At 40.2% G+C, this 18,321-nt stretch overlaps 1 long non-coding RNA gene across 1 annotated transcript in view; it reads left to right on the top strand.

Moving 5' to 3' along the window:
* LOC131494938 (uncharacterized) overlaps positions 1–18,321 on the top strand; it is a 151,333-nt gene that overhangs the window by 19,180 nt on the left and 113,832 nt on the right. Inside the window, exons 2-3 of the long non-coding RNA XR_009253663.1 lie at positions 5,361–5,470; positions 13,315–13,414. This is a non-coding gene — a long non-coding RNA (uncharacterized LOC131494938). The remainder of the gene's footprint in view (positions 1–5,360; positions 5,471–13,314; positions 13,415–18,321) is intronic.

The raw sequence follows: 18,321 nt of genomic DNA, 5'->3' as shown, positions 1-18,321 counted from the left end.
ACACGTGTGGCTTTGGCTCCAGGTTTCCTCCCCTCCCCGCACTTCCTCTCCCAGACTCTGCCCACCCCCCCCCCCGACCCTCCCAGGGCAGGGGACAGAATAGAGCCGTGGTTCTCATCTTCCTCAGCCAGACTAAAGCAGGAGAGAGGTTGGGAAGGGATCACTGTCACCCAGCTTCCCTGGTGTTCCTGGGGTTCTGCTCATGTGACAGTCTCCAAATGTATCCACTTCACTCATGAGTAAAAGCAACATTTTTGTCTTAATCAATCTTTAATTGTCTCAACATATGAGAGTTAGGCTACACTGTGCCAAAAATACACCATTAAGCGGTAGACTGAGGCAGCTCTAACAGCATCTAGTACAATGTGTCTCTCCACCTTTTTTAATAAAGGAAATTCAAGCAGTATGGGTGGAATTCTTGATGGAACAAATTGAACGTAAGGTCGTTCTACAATAACAATGTGTAGAACAAATAGAACACCAGTAAATGCCATTAAGATTATGGATTCTGCTACTGTGATGTTAATTCACGTATTTAATGGATACCATGTCATGGTTGAGAAACTTCAATTAAGAGGAAAATCCAAATGAATTTTAGGTGACATTCGCCAATGCTCCTAAGAGTATAGAAGAGAGCCTGATAAGCATGTTTATTTGCATGTCTCTTACTGTTTTCCAATTTATGCCTTCCAGTAGTTTGTACAATAACAAAGAACACTACCCCACAGTTAAATAAATGATGAACATTTAGCTGGAGAGCCTTGCAGGAACAGAGCTTATGACATGAACATGGAACACTACCTTCTGGGATATTATAAAGGAAAAAAAAAAAGAGTCATTGAATTAGCTCTACAAATTTGCCTCTGTATCTCACTTGACAAAAATCACATTTATCTAAAAATTCTCTCTTTACACAGAGAAAGTTTCTTATTGATGCATGAGAAATTATGAGTTAAGACTTTGGAGTGGCCTTGAACATGAGAAGCACTGGAGTAGCTGTGCATTTGATGTGTGATTTACTGGGGTGACAGTCACAGGATGCCCACAAGAGTTCTAGATCCTTCACTCTAAAAAAGCAAGGCTGAGAATGCTGGTTAGGCAGAATGATGAGGCAATAAAACCAATCATATAGGGAAAGATGGGGAAACAGATTGGCTGGAGCCTGAGCAGCTTGGACCATAAGATAACCTTGAGGAGACAAGTTATCAACTGAGATAATAGAATGGAAAGACAGAACGACATCTTGGGACCTTGTATCTTTGTGAAGCTGTTATATCATCTCTAGACTGTGTAATATTGGATTTCTTTCCTATGCGGAAATATCTCTTAAGCCATTGTTTTTGGAGCTTTTCTGTAGTATACAACCCAATCTATACATGCAGATTTTAATTTAGAGCTGACAAGCATGGCAATAGGAACATAAAAATATACCAGAAGGTCAGCTTCTATTCCCATGAAATTTTCTATATAATGAGAAACATAGACAAATTAATCACAATAGTAATAGTAGTAATAATAATGAAATGTGAAAGTTTTAGTTTGTGCTTGTCTGGGAAATTCTTTATCTTCTTCACTTCTGAATGATAATCTTACTGGGAAGAGTATTCGTAAGTAGATTTTTCCTTTCCGCTCTTTGAATATGCCCTGCCGCTCCCATCTGGCTTGCAAAGTTTCTGCTGACAAATCTGCTCGTGGACTTTTGTGGTTTCCTTATATGTAACTACTTGCTTTTCTATTGCTGCTTTTAAGATTCTCTCTTTATCTTTGACTTGACATTTTACGTGTCTTGGTGTGGTTCTCTTTGGGTACATCTTATTTGAAACACCCTGAGCCTCTTGGACCTGGGTGTCTGTTTCCTTAACTAAATTAGGGAAGTTTTCTGCCATTATGTCTCCAAATAGTTGTTCTGCCCCTTTTTCCTTCTCTTCTCCTTCTGGAACCCCTATAATGCCATGTGGTTATGCTTGATGTTGTTCTAGAGGTCCCTTAAGTTATCGACATTTTTTTTTTAATTCTCTCTTTTCAGTACTCTGTCTGGATGAGTCCCAATGCCCTCTCTTCCAGGTGGCTGATCCATTCTGCTGCTTCATTTCATCTTTTGTTGAACCCTCTGGTGTATTTTTTCAGGTCAGTTATTATATTCTTCAGCTCTGTGGCTTCTGTTTGGTACCGACTTATGTTTTCTGTCTCTTTGTTGAGGAATATCACTGTGTTCGTCCATTCTTGTGCCACATTTGGTGAGCATCTTTATGACCATTACTTCTTTCTCATGTAGGTTATTTTTCTTCATATCATTAAGGTATTTTTCTGAGGTCTTATCTTGTTCTTGCTTTTCAAACATATCGCTCTCTTTCTTCATTTTGCTTGACTCTGTGTTGTTTCCATATACGAGGCAAAACAGCTACCTCTCTCAGTCTTGAAGGGGTGGCCTTGTGTAGGTGATTCATTCAAACTTGCCCTGGCTCTTGGTTGCCTCACGGACCCTGATGACTGTCTAACCTACCTGACTTATTTTTTGTATGTCCAGTTGTTTTGTTGAGGGTGTGCCAAGACCTGTCAGTGATCGAAGGGGAGGAATCTCATTTAACACCTAATTTCAGGCTGATTGGAAGCCAGACCCTCAAGCAGCAGCATTTAAAGTATGCAAATATATGGGGCATCTGGGTGGCTCAGTCGATTAAGCATCCAGCTTCAGCTCAGGTCATGATCTCACAGTTCATGGGTTCGAGCTCCACGTCGGGCTCTGTGCTAACAGCATGGAGCCTGGAGCCCGCTTCGGATTCTGTGTCTCCCTCTCTCTCTGCCCCTCCCCCACTCACGCTCTGTCTCTCTCTCAAAAGTAAATAAATATTAAAAATAAAATTTTTAATATTTTTGGTCCTCCAGACCAGGAGATCTGGAGGCATCCCCTAGGTGACACTTGGCAAAAATCAGGCTCCAGACAAGTGCATGAGGCCCTTTATGGGAAGTCTCACTGAGCTATAGTGAGCCATGGATAGTGTCTCCCTGCTTATGTTTCCTGGGAGTGCCTCTTTAGCCTCTACATGTGTGGGAAACCTGAAGTGCGTCCCTGAGGCTGAAGCTCCAGGCTGAGTAAATTTCTGTCTGTGCAGTGTCCTGCTGGTGCTGGCCTACCAAGTACTGCCTTTCCAGCTTTGAAGGCCCCATGCACAGACACCAGTCTCTTGTCCACCAGGGTCAGGCGATCAAGGGGTGCCCCTTGTGTATACTTCTTTTACCTGCTGGCTTTAGCAAGGCTGCTGGAGGGTGTAGTGGGTGGGCCACTCACTGGCTCCGGAAAGGCAGTAGGAAAATGTCTTGACTACAAGTGCCTGTGGCTTCAACAATGCAGTAAGCGAGTACCTTGTCTGTTCACAAGCACTGGCTTCAGGCTGGGAGTGGAAGAATGCCACAGCTATTTGGCTCACCAGCCCCAGCCAAGGAGCACAGGAGCGCCACAAACACCCACATTCTCCTGCCTTAGAGAGTGCCCCAACCGCTTTCCCTACCCATCCCAGCAAGAGGGTGGAAGAGTGCCATGCCCAAGCTCACCCCCCTGTGCTAGCAGACTACATGGAGTGTGCAACGATGGCATCTGCCAGAACCTTTGCCTCCGGGGATCATTTTTTTTTAATTTTTTTAAATGTTTATTATTTACTTTTTGAGATAGAGAGAGAGAGAGAGAGAGAGAGAGAGAGAGAGAGAGAGAAAACAGCATGGGCAGGGGAGGGGCAGAGAGAGAGGGAGACGCAGAATCAGAAGCAGGCTCCAGGCTCTGAGCTGTCAGCACAGAGCCCGACGCGGGGTTTGAACTCATGAACTGTGAGATCATGACCTGAGCTGAAGTCGGACACTTAACCAACTGAGCTGTCCAGATGCTCCAAGGGGGAGCATCTTAATTGTCCCCTGTACCTCCAGCTGATCCTTCCAGATCAGCAGCTGACTCACCCTCACATATAATCTAGACATTTTTCAAACGCTGATGATGTTTTTCCACTGGGTCTAGGGGCGAGTGTGATGGTACATGAGCCCTCCAAAAGGGGACTTTCGGTTTCCGGTAGCACTTTGGGACCCCTGGTGTCAGCCCCACTGATTTTCCAAGCCAGGTGTCCGGAGGGCTCACCTCTCCAGTGCAGATTCCAGGAGCCAGGGCGCCCAGTGTGGGACACCTTTTCTTCACTCTTCCGGCGAAAACACCTGTCTGGTGAGATTGCACCCTATTGTGTGTTGCTGCACCAGACTGTGTCTCTGCCTCTCACCCAATTTGATGTGGCACTTTTATTCTTTGTTGTTGAGAGCAGCCATTGGAGCATTCAGATCCTTTTCAGAAAGAAATAACCCATATGTAGCTGTAGATTTGGTGTGTCCCTGGGAGAAGGTGAGTTCAGGATCTTCCTACACTGCCGTCTTTCTGCTTACGGTTTTAATTTTACACTGGAAGAGAATGGAAACAATCAGCTGGCAAATTTCGCCTCAGTATAAAAGTTAGAATTACAGGTCCCCAAAATCAATGGTTGTCAATCAAAGCCTAGACACCGGGTGATCTGATGAATAATTTAAAACTGATTTATTAACCGTGCAGAAGTGAAGTTAATCGCGCAGGGAGACACAATGTCAGTTGCCAGCAATTTACTATGTTTTTGAAAATCATAGGCAGCAATTTACCAAAAAGATTAGACCAGTTACTGTACACGTGTGGCATTTTCCTGATTTAAGATGTCACCCTGAAAGCTGTAAACTGACAACTGGAGTTTGGAATGAGGTTATAAAGTTTATGAAGAACTGCTTTTACCTGAGAATGCCTGTATTTCTGCTCTGGTGATACCTGCATTCACACCTCCTGCTGGGATTAAACATGTGTATGCAAATGAGCACTGTCAGAGAGGGCAGTGCACCTTCTCTCGGAACCATTAAAAGCACCTTGCATGACTCAGTGCTCTAATGCACGAACTGGTCTGTGGTGATGGGCTTTTATTTCTTGGAGCTCACGTTAGTTCAGAGAAAACACTATGAATACATTTTATTGAGTCCTCAACCATCCCAACAAATATAATTAATATAATTACTTTAATGCTGTGCCAGAATTATTATTTTTTAGTTGCTTTTCAAAAGGATATGGTAGGACCAAAGTAGAAAATTACCTTTGGATAGCACAGCAATAATTGCTATGGGCGAGATTCACAGAGGGCAGATAAAATTAGTGGACAGAACGTTAAGGAGAGGTAAGTTATCTGCATAGATTCAGAGTATCTACCCCGAAACATTCACTGATGACTGTGTTGGTTTGGGCCTGTGTCTACAAATTCTTTGATATTCCCCTTCCCTTCAAGAGGTAAAACTTCATTTTTCCTTCCTTTCAGTGTGGACTGGATTTAGGATTTGCTCCCAAAGAACAAGAGCACAGAAAGGGGAAAATGGCAACTTTACGGTGAAGAAATCTGTCAGACCGCACCTTACCCAAGTCACACAGGTTAGTATCACTAAGAAGAAGCCATGTTGGTATCATGTACCCCATGATGGGATATGATGAGCAGGGTACTTCGCCACTGTGATATCCTTCCTCCAAATTCATAATCCTAGTGAAGTTATGAGGAAACATCAGAAAAATCCGGATGAATTCTACAAAACACCCAGTAGTATTCTTCAAAAGTCTCTATGCCAAGTTCATAAAAATCAAGTAAAGACTTAAAACACAGTCACAGATTGGTGCTGCAACTCAGTGTAATAAATGAAATTTGATTTCCTAGATTGGATCCTAGAACAACAAAAAATTTTTAAAGCAGGTATCAGTGAAAAAATTAATGAAATACAAATAAAGGTCCATAGCTTAGTTAATAGAATTTTCCCAATGTTAGTTTTTTAGTTTTGAAAACTGTATCATGATTACGAAAGTTATTTACATCAGTAGAAACTAGGTGAGGGTATGTGAGAACCCTCTGTACTATCATTGAAAGTTTGTGTACATCTAAACTATTTCAATGCAAAAATTTTAGAAAAAAATTTAAAGAAGAAAATGGTGGTCAGTGGGTATTATGGGTTGCATTATGTTCCTCAAAAGAGATATTGAAAGTTACATCTCAGAATGTGACTTTATATGGAAATAGGATCCTTAGAGATGTAATTAATTAAGACGAAGTTATACGGAAGTAGGGTGGGCCCTTCATCCAATGTGACTGGCGTCATTCTGATGAGACACACGCACAGCTGGTTAGGACAGAGGGACAGACTGGGGGTGCTGCAGGTGCAGGCCGAAGGTCACCACAGATTGCTGGCCTCCACCAGAAACCAGGAAGCAATGAAGGTTTCAAGGGAGCATAATCCTACAGACGCCTTGTGTGTAGACTTTCTAGCCTCCAGAATTATGAGACTGTTCTAAGCCACCCAGTTTGTGGTGCTTGGTTACATTAGGAAACTAATGCAATTGAGAAATCAAGTAAACTTCTCTCCATGTTTTTTAGTAGTATGAGCTCTTTTCTTAAACATTTTTTGACGTTTATTTATTTTTGCGAGAGAGAGAGAGAGAGAGAGAGAGAGAGAGAGAGAGGGAGAGAGAATCCAAAGCAGGCTCTAGGCTCTGAGCTGTCAGCACAGAGCCCGATGCGGGGCTCAAACTCACCAACTGCGAGATCATGACCTGAGCCGAAGTCACATGCTTAACTGACTGAGTCACCCAGGCGCCCCAGTATGAGCTCTTTCAATCTCTTTTTTATTGGTGTTAGAGCTAGAAGTAAAAATTCTTTTTTCTCGAATTTTAAAAAACTTACCTAAAGCTACATTTCCAGTAAAAATTGCAAACCCCAGATGTCCTGAAGGATGGTGGTTACTCCGAGAGCATTTATGGGACAGAGATATCATAATTCAAATGCAATGGGGTACAAGTCTGTGTTTGATCATTTCTCTGTGCTTTAGAAGAAAGTAATCTTGCTGTATATTTAGATTTTTTTTTTAGTGTTTACCTTAATTTATTAAATTTTTCAATATTTTGCTGGCAGTTTAAACCTTGTAAGCCAAGGTTCTTCTTGTAATTCCCACATTGAAATTGCATATGCCAGTAGATAATCATTTGAAAAAAAAGTTAAAGTTTTGTTTTCCATATGAATATAAGGCAACATAACCTTTTTATTTAGCAATAAAATTTACCTGAAGAGTGATACTTACAGCTTCTTCTGTCTTATACAGTGTAATATCAACTCTGACGATTTGTTTCAATAATTCTTTTCCTCTGTTTTCTTCGAAAAGGAAAAGAATGAAGACTGTTTAATAATTTTTTTTTTATCTTTGATCTCAGTTTTCAAGGGTAAAATGTAACACGGTAGATTTGATGATAGAAGTCGAACATTGAAGTGCTTTGTGAATAAAAATTGACATTAGACCATTATCCTGATTCTACTCAGGATTTTTTTTTTTTTTTTGCTATTGCAAAAAGACACAACTATTTCTTTAAAACAAATCATCAGAATTGACATTTCACTATACAAGATGGATTTATACTCGCAGATAAGTGGACAGATGAAACAAAAGTACAACATGAAAGTGAATGGGCTGGGGGCTTTTGGTCTACTTTTAAAACACTGTTTTGAAGACTGACAAATTCAGCTCTAAAATGTCTCAGCTGTCACTTTAATTTTGCCATGTAGGGCTCTTTAAGGCAGATTTCAGGTTGCACATTACTGGCATACCCTGTTACATAAAAGCCCAGCATGGTTTTGGAATGGCAACTGGTTTTTTCAATTTTTTCAAATAAATTTAACAATATACTACCAAGCCTCTATAATCATAGTTAATAAGGTTTTTTTTAATGTTTATTTATTTTTAAGAGAGAGAGAGAGAGAGAGAGGCTGCCTATATTTCAGGCCCAGGAAACTGAGTCTTCTTTATCAGAACATCTTTCAGGTGGTGCTCCTTGCACAAACACAATACCTTTTTCTTCTAAACAAACCAGTGTATTAATTTTTAAAAACATAAATTTTTAGGGGCACCTAGGTGCCTCGAGTGGTTAAGCGTCTGACTTCAGCTCAGATCATGATCTCATGGTCTGTGGGTTCGAGCCCCGCATGGGGCTCTGTACTGACAGCTCAGAGCCTGAGCCTGCTTTGGATTCTGTGTCTCCCTTTCTGTCTCTGTCCTTCCCCCGCTCATGCTTTCTCTCTCTCTCTCTCTCTCAAAAATAAATAAACATTAAAAATTTTTTTCTTAAATATATAAATTTTTAGTAGTCTTTGCACTTTATATATACATATGTTTGTACACATGTATGTGTGTATAGTATAATATATTGTTACCATATTTTTTATCCTAATTAGAAATTTCAATTAGGAATCAACTCTTAGGAAACACTAGTGTTCCCACCAAAATTCATTGTGAAATGCTGAGCCAAGATTTTTGTTGTTTGTTTGTTTTAATATTTATTTATTTTTGAAGTAGAGAGAGAGTGTGAGCGGGGGAGGAGCAGAGAGGGAGACACAGAATCAGAGGCAGGCTCCACACTCTGAGCTGTCAGCATGGAGCCCGATGCGGCGCTCGAACCCACAAACCATGAGATCATGACCAACTTAGCCACACGGGCGCTCTGCTGAGCCAAGGTTTTAAGTGAAAATACCAAGCTTCCTTTTGAGTACATCAACACAATTTTTATTTTTATTTTTATTTTTATTTTTATTTTTATTTTTATTTTTATTTAAAAAAAATTTTTTTAACGTTTTATTTATTTTTGGAACAGAGAGAGACAGAGCATGAACGGGGCAGGGGCAGAGAGAGGGAGACACAGAATTGGAAGCAGGCTCCAGGCTCTGAGCCATCAGCCCAGAGCCCGACGCGGGGCTCGAACTCATGGACCGCGAAATCGTGACCTGAGCTGAACTCGGACGCTTTAACCGACTGAGCCACCCAGGCGCCCCAACACAATTTTTAAAGTGCTTTATTCTTTTCAGTTCTGTAGGTTTGAAAATATACTGTTAGATGGAAATGGAGTTTGAAAAACAGAGTATCCACTAATACAATTTTGGTACAAAATCTTTAATTAGAAGGTAGGATTTAAATGGCCCTGAAGGATTATGAAATCTAGAACAGATTCACACCCTTGTTGGAATGGAAATTTTACTCAAACTGAATTAAAACACATCCCTATCGTTTTTTTCCGACCTGAGGGGAGGTGTTCCATCTCTAGCTCATTCTGCAGGAGGAGGCCAAGGACCTGAGGCAGAAAGGCTGTCAGCTACAGGGACAGAGCAGGGCAGCCCCTGAAGGATTCTTCAGTGTAGGGTAGGGCCTGCCCCTCGTGACTGCAGACCCTCACTCCATGGCCCAACATGGCTGACTGAGCAAGCCATCCAACCTCACTGAGCTTCAGTCTCTGCTTCTGTGCAAATTGGTTTAAACTTCACAGTGTTGCTGCGGGCATTATTTGAAGGGTGAGATTTAGTCAATCTTTATTATTCTTATTACATAATATTTTAGAAATCAAAAATGAAATTATCTCAAAGATATGCATTCCTACTCTTCTGATTCTCTATGTAATTACTTCTTAGGTTTTTTGTTGTTGTTTTCTGTGTTTCTCTTACCAATTCCAGATTCAAATAATTTATCATCTTTAGCAACACAGGAATTCATATGCGCATGCACTGACACACACAAACACACATGTGCAACCACATGCTCATCCTGTGATTCTCTCCTTCCCTGCCAAGTAGTACTCGAGTAAATATCTTTCTGCCCTCAAAAGATGAAATATGCAGTGGTAAGCACCAACTTTTAAAGTATAAATCTTTCAGAAATTTTGACAAGTCATGTCTTTAGCAGTTCAAAGAAAAATTCTCAGCCTGAATATAAAATCCTCTCTGTAAGACTAAATTTAAGTATATATAAATTGAATATATGTAAATACTCACTATAAATTGAGCATATGTGAATATTTAAGACTAATTTGAGTATATGTAAATTACAGCTACCCATGTGATACCATTTTGATCGGTGTCCTTGAGTAATTTCATTGACACTTGACTGAATGCTTTATCTCCCCCAGGACCTTTCCCATACACTAGATTGCACTTATAAAAGTATGGCTGACAAGTGCCAGAGAAATAAATTATTCGTACATCTTTCAGTGCATTGGTTTTCTAAATAAGAGGAAACTATGCCATGGCATAAATTCTGCTACAAAGGACTGTAAGAGAGAACTAAGTATGTAAGTCGTAAATGCATAGAGTATGTTGAGGATAGCTCTTGCTGGTGAATTGCACAACTGTTAGCAAATCTCATTGCTGCATTAGAGTAATTGAAACATAAAACTATACTCTTTCACTTCTTTTAAGAAAATTTGATTTTTTGTAAGGAAGTGTGTTCTTTATGTTTTATTCAAAAATGCAGAATTTTCTATTTCATGCTCACACTGACAGAAATCAAGTTTTTTTTAACAAAATATAATATATTTCAGTACTTTATTGGGAAAGTATTATTTAAAGTTTCTTATTCTAGGGGTTTTTGTGTGGCTCAATCTAAGCGTCCGACTTCAGCTCAGGTCATGATCTCTCGGTTTGTGGGTTCAAGCTCCACGTCAGGCTCTGTGATGATAGCTCAGAGCTTAGAGCCTCTTCAGATTCTGTATCTCCCTCTCTCTGTGTTCCTCTGCCGCTCGCACTCTGTCTCTCTCTCTCTCTCTCAAAAATAAAGATTAAATTTTTTTTTTTAATTTCTTATTCTGCTGACGAATCTTTTAATGACAAAAATTAATAGCAGATAAAACCAGACATAAAACAAGTATATTTCCTCTTTCATGAGCAAGAGGCTTTGAAGAGCACCTCTGGGACTGCTCAAAGTTTCCCAGTAATTGTCACCTTTTTGCTACATGTGACAGGCAAGCTAGAAAGATGCCTGGCATTTCCTGCAATAGTATATGCATACAAATGAGCTTTGTATCTCAGCCAACCTTGCTGGGCCAGGTGGTTTCCACCCATATCCTACTCCACATGAAAGCTGAAGTAGGAAGACACGTGTTAAGATCACAATGGAATGAACAGTAGACTATGTGGGACCGGAGCTTCCCACATAGGTGGGAAATAAAGACATCAACAAGCAGCAGGCCTCACAGGAAGTGTCCTGCATAACTGCATTTAGCGTATGTCCACTCTTCTTGTTCTTTGGATTCTTGTTATCTGAGTGCAGGTGGACTTCTAGGTCTTTCTGTTCCTACAAAGGGTGGGAATCCTATAATTCCTGAGAGTCCATGGTGAATGCATTCTAGAGAATCAAGATGCATGACAGTGCATATAGAGCGGCAGAAACAGACCTTCCAAAGGTTGAGACTCAAAGGTTGGAGGAGTCGCTCTGGGGCCAGGGATCAAGGTCTTAATGTGTCAAACATGATGGTTAAGAAACAAAAAAAGGAGGTGAGGAACAAGAATGCATAGTGAAAAGGTCAGGTTTCCACAAGGTGAACTATGCCAACCATATTATGTAGAATCCTTAGCCTTTCTTGCATTATAAATGCCATCCTGGAACAGCACAGAAAGGTACTTAGTGGTAAGTTTTATTCAGACTAAAGGGAATTGCCAAATACATTTCACTAACTACTGATGATACCATAATGTTTTTAAGTGGTAAGACACCACATAGAATAGTAATAATAAATTCTGTGTTTCAAAATTATGTAAAATCTCAGAAACATGTTTTTCTCCAGATAAGTGTACCATTATAGTGCTTAGCTACAATGTTTTTCTTTAAAACACTTTTTTAATGTTCATTTGTTTTTTGAGACAGATCATTAGTGGGAGAAGGGCAGAGAGAGAGGAGACACAGAATCCAAAGCAGGTTTCAGGCTCTGAGCTGTCAGCAAGGACTATGAAATGACCTGAGCCGAAGTTGGACGCTCAACCGACTGAGCCATCCAGGCGCCCCACTGACTGAGCCATCCAGGCGCCCCGATGTTTTTCGAGAAGCCTAGAAAATTTTTGAATCATTGTCCCATCCTAAAAGGAGCTAAAACCTTAGAAAAAGGTCACCTTGTTTCACAAAGTAATGATGGATGAGAAAGGATATTGGTTTAAAAAACAAAACAAAACAAAACAAATGACAGCAACGACAAAAACAAAATCTCATCTGAAATATTTTCTCACAATTATAATTTTAAAAAGAGCTTTTGTCCTCCATTCTACCTGTGGATCCATATTATATATTTAGGTCTTTCACACCTGAGTTGCAGGGGCCAGAGTTAAGGGGAGAGTAACTGGAAAGGAGAGACAGAGTCGGACAGAGGTGAGATAGGCTATGAAATGTATATTATTCATGTGTCAATTATATCCTCAGTGCAAAAGGGTTATCCTCTAAGTTGCCTGAAAGGATCTTCTGATCTTCAGGTAAGTGCATCTGGCTAACCCCCACTGTCACAGATTTATTAGATAGAGCAGAGCTAGAAAGTCTAGAAAGATAGAAAGAGCTAGAAAGTAGTGTAGCACCAAGCTCTGATTGCCAAAAATAACAATGCTTATTAATATTTCTAATATTGTTTTTTTTTCTCAAGCCAGGACCCAAGTAGATACTTATTATGAAAGGTGGCCCAATTCTAATTTTTCCACAGCAGGCTGCTTGTCAAATGCTGCTGATTCTGCCCTCACTCCACAATCAAATGCTATCTGGCCAGTTTACCTAAACTGAAACCACTTTTCTGACAGAGACAATCACTAATGATTCAGATTCCCATAAATTTATATGAAGGATCATGGGTGTCCCATTATCCCCACATTCCGCTCAAAGACAGCATCTTTCTTCTTCATTCTTCCTTCTCCTTGGAAATCTCTTGATGCTTCAGCGGTTCCAACACTCTTGCCCCTATAGCACGGAACAGTCTCATACTACCACTCAACTTGCTTAGAACTTGCCCTGGAGACATCAGCTATTTTGTTTGCATCAGTATGCTGTCCCCTGAAATCTCTGCCCTGCTATGTCACCTCCAGAGGCAAGAAAAACTTGCAGTCAGACTTCCACATTTCCTATTTAAGATGCTGCTTAAAGCCAAGGGATTTGATGAGATCACCTGTGTCCTGAGGCTAGAGAGAAGAGAAAGAGACCGTGGCTGGCCCTGGGAATTCTAGCACGCACAGGCCGGTTAGAGAGAAGGAAGCCACCGAAGGATGTGAAAAAGAGTTTGAGACAATGAAGCAGGAGAAAAGCCAGGAGAGTGAGGTTATGGAAGAGGAAGAATGTTTAAAGAATGAGAGGTGTGGTGAACCTGGCCAAATTCTACTGGAAATTCTAATTAGGTAAGGAGGGAGAATTGCCCATTGGTTTTGACAGGACACAAAAGTCTGCTGTCTTCAACAGGAGCCCTGTCACAGTCCATGAAGAATGGCACTCCCTAGCACTGAATGGAAGGAGGAACAGAAGAGGATTTGGAGACCGTGTTGCCAGTTCTGTTACCAAGGTAAATGGAAAAACGAAGCAGTAACTGAGGAGATAATAACCACTCAAGGGAGTGTTGGATTTTTGTTTTCTTTATTGAAATACAGGAAGTTGTCAATGGGAACGCTCCAATCGGGAGGAAAAAAAAAAAGATTTTTGCAAGAGAGAGGGGATAATTGCAGAGATGGTCTTGAATGAATTGGAGGTGATGACGTCCAAAGAACAAGTTGAAGGATTTGACTCAGGCACAGGGATGTTCAAAAAGAGAGAAGGAACTATGGATGCAGAGGTAGTAATGAATTCGATTTGGTTATGGCAGGATGCTATGATTTTCTTCTGGTTGCTTTTATCTTTTTTGTATGCTGACTTGTGTCAACAAAGGAATCCGGTGGGTCCTTTCTTAAGATCCCTGAGGCAAGTCCAAGTTAGATATGTTTTCTGTCCCTCAAACTTGGTCTAGAGCATCTAGAAGCATCCCTGTGACTGCTTCTAGTTTACTTCCTATGAATGTTATATCACAGTCTCTCAAATTTTTCTAACCCCCAACAACATGGTAGAAAAAGCCGTAGACTTTGCCATAGGAATTGAAGAGAACAGCTTTATTTTCTAGATGAAAGAAAACCCCAAATTAGATTATGGAATTATGCTAATGATTTTAGAGAATACTTGAAATACTTCATGAATTTGACTAATGTTCATAAAGACACATGGTACTGCTGCATTTCTTTCTTCCTTTTTTTTTTTTTTTTTTAATTTCAGGAATAGAATTTAGTGATTGATCACTTACATATAACACCCAGTGCTCATCCCAACAAGTGTCCTCCTAATGCTCATTGCCCATTTAGCCCATCCCCCACCCACCTCCTCTCTAGCAACCCTCAGTTTGTTCTCTGTATTTAAGAGTCTCTTATGGGGGCACCTGGAGGTTCAGTCGGTTAAGTGTCCAACTTCAGCTCAGGTCATGATCTTACGGCTTGTGAGTTCAAGTCCCGCTTTGGGCTCTGTGCTGACAGCTCAGAGCCTGGAGCCTGCTTCAGATTCTGTGTCTCTTTCTCTCTCTGCCTCTCTCTCTCTCTCTCTCTCAAAAATAAATAAACAAAAACAAGTCTCTTATGGTTTGTCGCCCTCTTGGTTTTTATACTATTTTTGCTTCCCTTCCCCTATGTTCATCCATTTTGTTTCTTAAATTCCACATACGAGTGAAATAGTATATTTGTCTTTCTCTGACTGACTCATTTCATTTAGCATAATACACTCTATTTCTTTTTTTTTTTTTTTTTTTTTTCTTTTTTTTTTTATTTTTTTTTATTTTTTAATATATGAAATTTACTGTCAAATTGGTTTCCATACAACACCCAGTGCTCATCCCAAAAGGTGCCCTCCTCAATACCCATCACCCACCCTGCCCTCCCTCCCACCCCCCATCAACCCTCAGTTTGTTCTCAGTTTTTAACAGTCTCTTATGCTTTGGCTCTCTCCCACTCTAACCTCTTTTTTTTTTTTTTTCCCCCTTCCCCTCCCCCATGGGTTTCTGTTACGTTTCTCAGGATCCACATAAGAGTGAAACCATATGGTATCTGTCTTTCTCTGTATGGCTTATTTCACTTAGCATCACACTCTCCAGTTCCATCCACGTTGCTACAAAAGGCCATATTTCATTCTTTCTCATTGCCACGTAGTATTCCATTGTGTATATAAACCACAATTTCTTTATCCATTCATCAGTTGATGGACATTTAGGCTCTTTCCATAATTTGGCGATTGTTGAGAGTGCTGCTATAAACATTGGGGTACAAGTGCCCCTATGCATCAGTACTCCTGTATCCCTTGGATAAATTCCTAGCAGTGCTATTGCTGGGTCATAGGGTAGGTCTATTTTTAATTTTTTGAGGAACCTCCACACTGCTTTCCAGAGCGGCTGCACCAATTTGCATTCCCACCAACAGTGCAAGAGGGTTCCCGTCTCTCCACATCCTCTCCAGCATCTATAGTCTCCTGATTTCTTCATTTTGGCCACTCTGACTGGCGTGAGGTGGTATCTGAGTGTGGTTTTGATTTGTATTTCCCTGATGAGGAGCGACGTTGAACATCTTTTCATGTGCCTGTTGGCCATCCGGATGTCTTCTTTAGAGAAGTGTCTATTCATGTTTTCTGCCCATTTCTTCACTGGGCTATTTGTTTTTCGGGTGTGGAGTTTGATGAGCTCTTTATAGATTTTGGATACTAGCCCTTTGTCCGATGTGTCATTTGCAAATATCTTTTCCCATTCCGTTGGTTGCCTTTTAGTTTTGTTGGTTGTTTCCTTTGCTGTGCAGAAGCTTTTTATCTTCATAAGGTCCCAGTAATTCACTTTTGCTTTTAATTCCCTTGCCTTTGGGGATGTGCCGAGTAAGAGATTGCTACGGCTGAGGTCAGAGAGGTCTTTTCCTGTTTTCTCCTCTAAGGTTTTGATGGTTTCCTGTCTCACATTCAGGTCCTTTATCCATTTTGAGTTTATTTTTGTGAATGGTGTGAGAAAGTGGTCTAGTTTCAACCTTCTGCATGTTGCTGTCCAGTTCTCCCAGCACCATTTGTTAAAGAGACTGTCTTTTTTCCATTGGATGTTCTTTCCTGCTTTGTCAAAAATGAGTTGGCCATACGTTTGTGGGTCTAGTTCTGGGGTTTCTATTCGATTCCATTGGTCTATGTGTCTGTTTTTATGCCAATACCATGCTGTCTTGATGATGACAGCTTTGTAGTAGAGGCTAAAGTCTGGGATTGTGATGCCTCCTGCTTTGGTCTTCTTCTTCAAAATTACTTTGGCTATTCGGGGCCTTTTGTGGTTCCATATGAATTTTAGGATTGCTTGTTCTAGTTTCGAGAAGAATGCTGGTGCAATTTTGATTGGGATTGCATTGAATGTGTAGATAGCTTTGGGTAGTATTGACATTTTGACAATATTTATTCTTCCAATCCATGAGCAGGGAATGTCTTTCCATTTCTTTATATCTTCTTCAATTACCTGCATAAGCTTTCTATAGTTTTCAGCATACAGATCTTTTACATCTTTGGTTAGATTTATTCCTAGGTATTTTATGCTTCTTGGTGCAATTGTGAATGGGATCAGTTTCTTTATTTGTCTTTCTGTTGCTTCATTGTTAGTGTATAAGAATGCAACTGATTTCTGTACATTGATTTTGTATGCGGCAACTTTGCTGAATTCATGTATCAGTTCTAGCAGACTTTTGGTGGAGTCTATCGGATTTTCCATGTATAATATCATGTCATCTGCAAAAAGCGAAAGCTTGACTTCATCTTTGCCAATTTGGATGCCTTTGATTTCCTTTTGTTGTCTGATTGCTGATGCTAGAACTTCCAGCACTATATTAAACAGCAGCGGTGAGAGTGGGCATCCCTGTCGTGTTCCTGATCTCAGGGAAAAAGCTCTCAGTTTTTCCCCATTGAGGATGATGTTAGCTGTGGGCTTTTCATAAATGGCTTTTATGATCTTTAAGTATGTTCCTTCTATCCCGACTTTCTCAAGGGTTTTTATTAAGAAAGGGTGCTGGATTTTGTCAAAGGCCTTTTCTGCATCGATTGACAGGATCATATGGTTCTTTTCTTTTTTTTTGTTAATGTGATGTATCACGTTGATCGATTTGCGAATGTTGAACCAGCCCTGCATCCCAGGAATGAATCCCACTTGATCATGGTGAATAATTCTTTTTATATGCTGTTGAATTCGATTTGCTAGTATCTTATTGAGAATTTTTGCATCCATATTCATCAGGGATATTGGCCTGTAGTTCTCTTTTTTTACTGGGTCTCTGTCTGGTTTAGGAATCAAAGTAATACTGGCTTCATAGAATGAGTCTGGAAGTTTTCCTTCCCTCTCTATTTCTTGGAATAGCTTGAGAAGGATAGGTATTATCTCTGCTTTAAACGTCTGGTAGAACTCCCCTGGGAAGCCATCTGGTCCTGGACTCTTATTTGTTGGGAGATTTTTGATAACCGATTCAATTTCTTCGCTGGTTATGGGTCTGTTCAAGCTTTCTATTTCCTCCTGATTGAGTTTTGGAAGAGTGTGGGTGTTTAGGAATTTGTCCATTTCTTCCAGGTTGTCCAATTTGTTGGCATATAATTTTTCATAGTATTCCCTGATAATTGTTTGTATCTCTGAGGGATTGGTTGTAATAATTCCATTTTCATTCATGATTTTATCTATTTGGGTCATCTCCCTTTTCTTTTTGAGAAGCCTGGCTAGAGGTTTGTCAATTTTGTTTATTTTTTCAAAAAACCAACTCTTGGTTTCGTTGATCTGCTCTACAGTTTTTTTAGATTCTATATTGTTTATTTCTGCTCTGATCTTTATGATTTCTCTTCTTCTGCTGGGTTTAGGCTGCCTTTGCTGTTCTGCCTCTATTTCCTTTAGGTGTGCTGTTAGATTTTGTATTTGGGATTTTTCTTGTTTCTTGAGATAGGCCTGGATTGCAATGTATTTTCCTCTCAGGACTGCCTTCGCTGCGTCCCAAAGCGTTTGGATTGTTGTATTTTCATTTTCGTTTGTTTCCATATATTTTTTAATTTCTTCTCTAATTGCCTGGTTGACCCACTCATTCGTGAGTAGGGTGTTCTTTAACCTCCATGCTTTTGGAGGTTTTCCAGACTTTTTCCTGTGGTTGATTTCAAGCTTCATAGCATTGTGGTCTGAAAGTATGCATGGTATAATTTCAATTCTTGTAAACTTATGAAGGGCTGTTTTGTGACCCAGTATATGATCTATCTTGGAGAATGTTCCATGTGCACTCGAGAAGAAAGTATATTCTGTTGCTTTGGGATGCAGAGTTCTAAATATATCTGTCAAGTCCATCTGATCCAATGTATCATTCAGGGCCCTTGTTTCTTTATTGACTGTGTGTCTAGATGATCTATCCATTTCTGTAAGTGGTG

This window comes from Neofelis nebulosa, chromosome 14, assembly GCF_028018385.1.
Source record: "Neofelis nebulosa isolate mNeoNeb1 chromosome 14, mNeoNeb1.pri, whole genome shotgun sequence".
NCBI classification, from domain to species: domain Eukaryota; kingdom Metazoa; phylum Chordata; class Mammalia; order Carnivora; family Felidae; genus Neofelis; species Neofelis nebulosa.
Note: the sequence above shows the minus strand (reverse complement) of the source record. Positions and strands in the feature narration are given on the sequence as shown.